Genomic DNA, 7,631 nt, shown 5'->3' with positions numbered 1-7,631 from the left:
GGACCGGTCTTGTTCAACATCTTTGTCGGTGACATGGACAGCGGGATTGAGTGCGCTCTCAGCAAGTTTGCCGATGACACCAAGCTGTGTGGTTCAGTTGATACGCTGGAGGGAAGGGATGCCATCCAGAGGCACCTCGACACGCTTGTGAGGTGGGCTGATGCCAACCTTATGAAGTTTAACCATGCCAAGTGCAAGGTCCTACACCCAGGTCAGAGCAATCCCAGGCACAGCTACAGTGTGGGCAGAGAAGAGATTCAGAGCAGCCCTGCAGAGAAGGACTTGGGGGTGTTGGTCGATGAGAAAATGAACATGAGCCGGCTTCAGTGTGCGCTCGCAGCCCAGAAAGCCAACCGTATCCTGGGCTGCATCAAAAGGAGCGTGACCAGCAGGTCGAAGGAGGTGATCCTGCCCCTCTACTCTGCTCATACTCATACCATTTATATGATTTTTTTCTAAAACAGTACCTCATAAAGCAAATTCAGTTCCTTTCTCAGCCTAACAAATCACATCTCCTAAAATGAATCCTGAAGTACAGACTTCAAGACCCCTAGTTAGTTTAGCCCACTGAACAGAAACTAATGGAACTTTTGTGGAGGTGTAGGGAGCACAAAGCAGTACAGAAGGGCTCAGATAGCCTGAATAAATGCATCCAGTTATTTTAACTCAATGACTTAAATGTATAAACAATATGGGAGAAAACACTATTCTCTGATGACTGGCTAGTTACTATCTGGACTTTCTCTTCTCTTTTTCTCCCTTTTTCAGCAGACCTGTGCTGGCAACAATTCAGACAAATTTGGCAAATGTTATAAACCAATCTTTCCTACAAACTTGGCCCTTCCATCATTTGAAGACGGACCAAATCACCTTCCACTTAGTGACTTGAGCTCATGCCTGTGCATTGTTAAGCTGAGAAATGGGAAGGGGGAGAAGGCTAGAATTAGCAGAAGAGGGAGTAATAACAGTTTCTGCTGAGTCTCTTAACACTTGGCCCTCTTCCATGGTCTGTTAGCACTCATTTTTATTTTACATTGTATTAGCTTCAAAATAAAATGGAAATAGATTGTGGTTTCCAATCAGAAAAGCTGGTGGCATGGTGGACAAAATGCATACTTCTGGACAAAAACAGAAGATGCATTTAAGCATCTTCTGAAATGGAAGATGAAAAGGTGATACAAGTGTCATATGAATTAAGTAACAGTTTTCTTCTAGCAGATATCAAGGGTACGGGAGGACACTGGGAATTGCGGACCATACCCTTAATTTTGTAGTTCAGTTTAAAAAGTGCTTTCAGCTCTCTTTTTCTGATAAAATTCATCTGTGAAAGACCTAGACTGACATTAGCAGATAACAGTTTGAATAAAACTATTTGGTAATATTTATAGCTGATTTAGAATGAACTGTAATAGATCATCATAAAGAAATCTCTAATTGGCTTGCATTCTGTGACAAATGTTTCCACAAGTGTAATTGTATTAGGGAAAGTTTTTATTCTTTTCAAAAGGAGACCATGGTTTTTGCTGGAAATTGCATAACTGGCAGCATCGTTCCCTGATTTGGATAGAGCTTTCATTTGAATAAAGATGTCCCATTTCTATTGTGAATTAGCAAGGCCCAGATATGATATATCTAAAGAACCAGTTGAAAATTTCTCTGTAGCATTTTAGAAATGTATATATAAAAATATAAATACATAGGATTAAGTAAAAACTGATTCATGAGTCACTGAAGAGAAATGGGCAATTCTAAGCCATGAATTCCCAGGTTATATATACTGTTCCCTTGTCTGCTTCAAAATGTAATAACATCCACACTAGCTTTCCTCATGTCTATACCCTGCTGAAGGTCTGGTTTCTTAGGTGTTCTCAAAGAGTGATATGAATACATATATTGATATACAACAATGAATATATGAATACATATATTGATATACAACATAGCTGGGCTCAAAAGTAGCACCCATTTCTCATTCTATACATGTAATAAAGAAAGTGCTTGCCCAGGAAGTGAGAAGGCTGGTTTCTAGATATGCCTTATTCAAGTTTCAAGTATCACATCCTAAAGAATCACTGATGAGGTGATAGCATGTACTAATACCTTCTTGTGCTGAATGCCTGCATACCCAAGAAACAAATAATGTCCTTAGTATGGGTTTTTTTGGCATGAAAGAGAATGGCTGGTAGCCAGCAGTTGAGGAAATTAAAGCCTTCAATATCTGTGCAATACACTTACACAGAAAATGATAGATCATGACCCAGAAAGAAAGATTATGAGGCCTCAGTGCAGACCCCTAGTGTGTACACTTTATTATATATTTATTATGTATATACACTGTATGCAGGCTTGTACTTGGGGCTTACAGATTTGAAAGCTAGTTTCAGAAGTATGAAACTTCTTATTGCAAAACTGTACAGCACACAGAGGACACTCTTGGCTCTATTTTGCCTTTAAAAGAAGAGGAGCAAAGAGCTTCAAACACTGAAATAGAAATTACAGGCAAAGCACTGATTCTACCAGTGGATATAAAGGCATCTCTTTGTCTAGTTAAACCCTAGATTAATATTTCCTAATGCATCCAGATGAATCAGGGGTAAGGCACAGAATCCATTAGTCCTGAGACAAATATTATGACAAAAGCGTGTGGCAACATACACAAGGCAAAACTATATTTGCAAAAAAAAACCAGAGCAGGCAAATAAAAGAGAAATAAAAAGAATTTAGAGGATGCTCAATTGCTTTGGCATAATCACCTAAATTAGAAGACACAGAGAAGATAACAATATTTATAAACAGTTCTAAGAAATACAGTCTTTCATATGTAATTGCAAATAACTTGATTTCCATAACAGAAGTCATCCATCTACAAAGGTAATTACATGCTTAATAAAAAAACTACAGATAATTTTATTGGATTATATTGGGATTAAGTATCACCTTCATAATAAAATTTACAGGAAACTGTATATTCTGTGACCTAGGGAAAGTTCTTAATGTTTGTTGTTTACCCCACCAGTAACTACAAGAACAGATGATCTGCAGCATCACTCTTGAAAAAGAAGAGCTTTTATATGAAATTCTGAAAATCACAAATTTAAGATGACAGGAAACTGAAGATGCTTTTTATGACCTTTGAAAGGTAAGATACTATCAGATATCATGATCAAAAAGCATCATAAAATTTCTTCCAAATTAGATTGCTCTATCAAACCTAGCAAAGATTTCAGAGAAAACAATCTACATGGAAAAAAAAAGTTGTAATAGGACACTTTTGAAAGATGATGGCTAAATATACAACTTCTACAGAAAGGCTGTGGAGAAATGAAAGGTAACTACGAAGGGAAAGGTTTAGGGAACTGATAGAAATCACATCCACTTAGAATACACATGAGGAAGAGATTATTTGATTACAACACATGTGGAGGCTGAACTTATGTTGACTTTTTCAGAAGTATTCTGGAAATTCCCTTTGGAAAAAATCTTTAAGCAGTAGGTTTCCCTTTTCAAGCATAAGTACACATATACCACGACACCTGTTTGAAACATAGATGTGCATCCTGTCAGAAACACTCCTGTTTGACATTTCAGCTAGGCTAATGCAATAGTGTAACAGACTGTCTTTATATGTAAGACTTGTGATGTAGAAAAAAAAATTAATCATACTTTGAAGAACTAATTTTTCAATAATTATTATCTCCCTTCTGGGGTCATTTGTGAACAATAATGATAAACAATTTTTCTGTTTCGTTTTGTTTCAGCAAATACCAAAAACGTACGTTTAATTTGCTTGCAGTTTTTGGAATCACTAATGTGTTTACAATGACCAAATGCACATATGTTTCCTCACAGAACAGCATCTTGTCTTACATAGGACTGCACATGAATGAGTGGAGAATTTGTTGTGTCATGACTTTTCCTAGTCCCAGAAAGAACAGATTTCATTTCTATGAGCATGAACACTTTTAAATTTAACTTTTTCCTTTTCTTGTCTTTAGCTTCTGACACCATGTGGAGAAAGAGATGGAAGCCCCTGGCAAATCGTTACTAAAGACAGAGGTTGACTAGAGGCTACTGAAGACGGGAAAAAGCTGTATTAAATTCCAAATGCAACAGGGAGATCTTTCTTAAGCCCCTGCACACATAGAATTAACTAAGAAACATCCTAAACATCACCATTTTTCACTCCACATGCAAGGCATATTTTTTGACCTAGTCATTTCCAGCCTAAGTACATATAACAGTATGTGTCAGTATCTATGTATAAAAATTCAGAAACATAACACTCCACTGCACACACTTTACCCCCTGGGGAGAAAGTGAGTGAACAAACATATGACAGATGGTAGTCAGAGATGGCTCAGTGCACTACTGGAAGCCACTCAGTTATTTCAGAGACAAAACACAACACAGCAAAAGCAGAAAGCCTCTGCAGAGCAGTCACTTCTGGGGACTGTGTTTGTATACCAGCTAGCACAATGGAGTCTTGGTCCATAATAAGGTCCACACATCTTATCAAACAAAGGACAGTGACATTTCCTAGATTTTACATGAGTGGATGTAGAGACTGAAAGGCAAATCAAAAGCAAGGGCTCTGGTTTAAGTTTGCCATTTAATCCTTTTTACCACAAATACAACATAATGCTAGGAATAAAACCACAAAAATAATAATAATTAAAAAATGCTTTTAAACTTCAAAGAACTGAAAAATATTATCTGGGTCAAAGGCTGACACTGCCAGCCCTCAGTTTACAGAATTTCAATTGAATCCTCTAAATTTGGATGCCATTTTCTCAGTTTAATCAAAAGTATTAATCATTTATCATAAGGTAGACTTGGTAGCAAGTTTTTTATTTCCTGGTAATTTCCACTGTGCAGGATTCTGCAGGAAATTGTACTTCTCAAAGTACTTGTATTGAAGGTCAATGCTTTTTCCAGCCTCTAAAAATCAGTGGGTAGAAAATGTCAGGTGGTAAATTGTCTTTTAAATCTATTCTATGCAATTTCACTCAAACATGCAGGATGATTTAAGGGCATGGGACAATGGTGTTTTTCCTTCTGTTGCTTGTGCTTCTTGGAAGATTTTGACAAGATGAGGTCACTCACAATAGCTGAGGCTTTGCACTTACAATAGCTGCACTAACTGGTGTGGCAGCAAGGAGAGTGGAATAAGTTCACATGGCTACGACGTCCGTTCCATAGTTCAAGTGCTAAGTAGGTACTTATTAATGTTTCAGGAGTCACAGCTAGCTCTAGATCTACAAGGCAGCTCTTTTTAAAAGTGCTTAACATCAAAATGTGTGATTTACTCTTTTCCCCTAGAAAAATCACACAAATCTCAGAAAATTGTGTTAAAGTAGTGGCAACCGAAATTCCTTTGCTTCACTGTGTAAGTTGTACTCTGCTTGCTTTTGCACAACGGCCGAAACAGATGACTAGTAAAGTGAGTTTGGTTTGGATGGACGACAGTAAATCTAACATTTCTTTACTTCTGGGAAACTGTTTTTTCTATCTAAATGTTAATCTTCTTCTAAGTACATGATTATTGTTTGGTGGTTGTGGGCTATCCTGGCAGTTGATATAAGAAGAATGTGTCATTCAGGAATTTATCCACCAACTAATTATAAATACATTAAGATTTCAGTGAGTTTAAAGACCAGAAAACCAACAGTCATACCTGTAATTAGAAATTAAGTGTTTTCTATAGGGGCTCAGTCTTGGACAGCACTAATGGGTGAATGAGATGAAAAAGATTATAAGAGGATGGGTGCACTCACAGTTGCTTATCAGGTGTTTCACTCCATCTGTGTGTTTTCAGTATGGGGGACAAAGTGCCTTCAAGGCTCAAGTCCAGAGGTTTATAATCAATACTTAAATATTTCCTCCATCTCTCAAATGCACATATAAATTTAGAAAGCAGAGACAGTAAATAAAATCTGCATATTAAGAAGACTGGATTTTTAATTTTTGTTCTAAACAAACAAAATTCAGCAGATGGCCCAAAGAGCATTGTTGCATTTTTCTGCACAAAGTAAGCTCTATTCCTATTCTCATTTTATCTCTGAATATTATTATTACCTTAAAATTTGGCAAGGTCCAAGAAACACTAAGTTTTTTCTAGTCCGATATATTTCTCTCATTTACTTTTTGGCATTTAGGCATTTCTCTTTGTCATGCTTTAATGGATTTCTTGCCATCCAAATGGCTTTTCAATACTGCTGAAGGCATCAGAAACTTAACATATATATTTATCAAAAGCCTGTATGTCACAGTTTCAGCTGAAGAATGAGAGGTTGACCAATAAATGCTGCAGCTGAAGCTGAGATAAATAATCAATAAAACCCTGAATATTTCATATGCAATTTCATGAACTCTACGACAAGCAAGTATATAACCTATTTTAAGTGTGACAATGAATTACATGACATGTCATAAACATTTGCTACAGAAATTGCATGTGTTTTTAACATCTAAATGTCACAAATATCATGCATCGGTTATGAAATCAAGCTTTCTGTTATTTTACTTAATCTTTCTGCTTTATCATCTGTAACTGTACAGTGTTAAAAACATGAGAGTGAAGCTACTAGCAACAGCTCATTGAAGAACGATTGCAAAAACAACTAACAATCTCCCAAAATGCCCACTCTTCCTTTCCCCCCAAAAAAACCTCCTGGCATCCTGCAGAATTTATAAAACATCAGCAGGAAACTCAGTCTAAGTTACAAAGGATAACATCACTTGATCTGATAGATGCATCATTTTTATTTCTTCTTTCAGGACTAGACAAACTGATGGCAGTTGCAGCAAGGTAACTGGGAGTTCTCATTAACAAAATGCTCAAGAATTTATTTCTTGGCAATGCAGTTCAATTGAATTTGTATATAATGAGCTCCAGAGCAGTCTGAAGATGAAAGATGATGACTTATTAGAAGAGATTGTTTATCTGAGCATTACCACAAGTATTTGATGAAAGTGTGAGCTCAGTATTCTGAGATTTGCTTTCTTCTTTACTGGCATGCCAGAGATCCAGAAGACTATCTGCAGGTTTTGAAGCTTTGACAGCATGTTGGCTGCTTAGCAGTCCATAGGAAAATCAGAGATAGAGATTAAAGCTTATTTTTAGAATCCATGGTTAGCAATATACAAAGAGAATGTCTTTGAAATAGCAGTCACTTCTGACACTCACACATTGCGGAGAATTGTTTCTCTCCTTATACACCTATCTGTGACTGTCAATGTTAGAATGAGGTCATATTATGTAAAAAAAAGTCAATATTTCCCCCAAAAATTGAATAAAAAGATACTTGCAGTTTCATTCTGGAACTTTCCCCTTTTTCTTATAATACAGGTAAACTTCTATGGGTTTTACATGAAAATGAGTATTTGAACAAAATGTTTACTGTTGATGACTTCATTCAACCTTTTTACCTAATATAGCAGGTTATTAAAAGTTATATATATTAAAAAAAAAAAAAAAAAAAAAGCCTGCTGGCTTCATACAAAATCTACACAAAGAAAGGTTTGTTATTTTTAGTTCTGCTGCATACAGAAGAAATCAGCTTCCTAGAGATCAGCTCTGACCTGCTGCCAATATCCAAATTGAGAAGTTCTGGGGCCATGGGGAATTCTAC

This window comes from Psittacula echo, assembly GCF_963264785.1.
Source record: "Psittacula echo genome assembly, chromosome: Z".
Classification (NCBI taxonomy): domain Eukaryota; kingdom Metazoa; phylum Chordata; class Aves; order Psittaciformes; family Psittacidae; genus Psittacula; species Psittacula echo.
The sequence above is the reverse complement of the archived record's forward strand: the minus strand, read 5'-3'. Positions refer to the sequence as shown.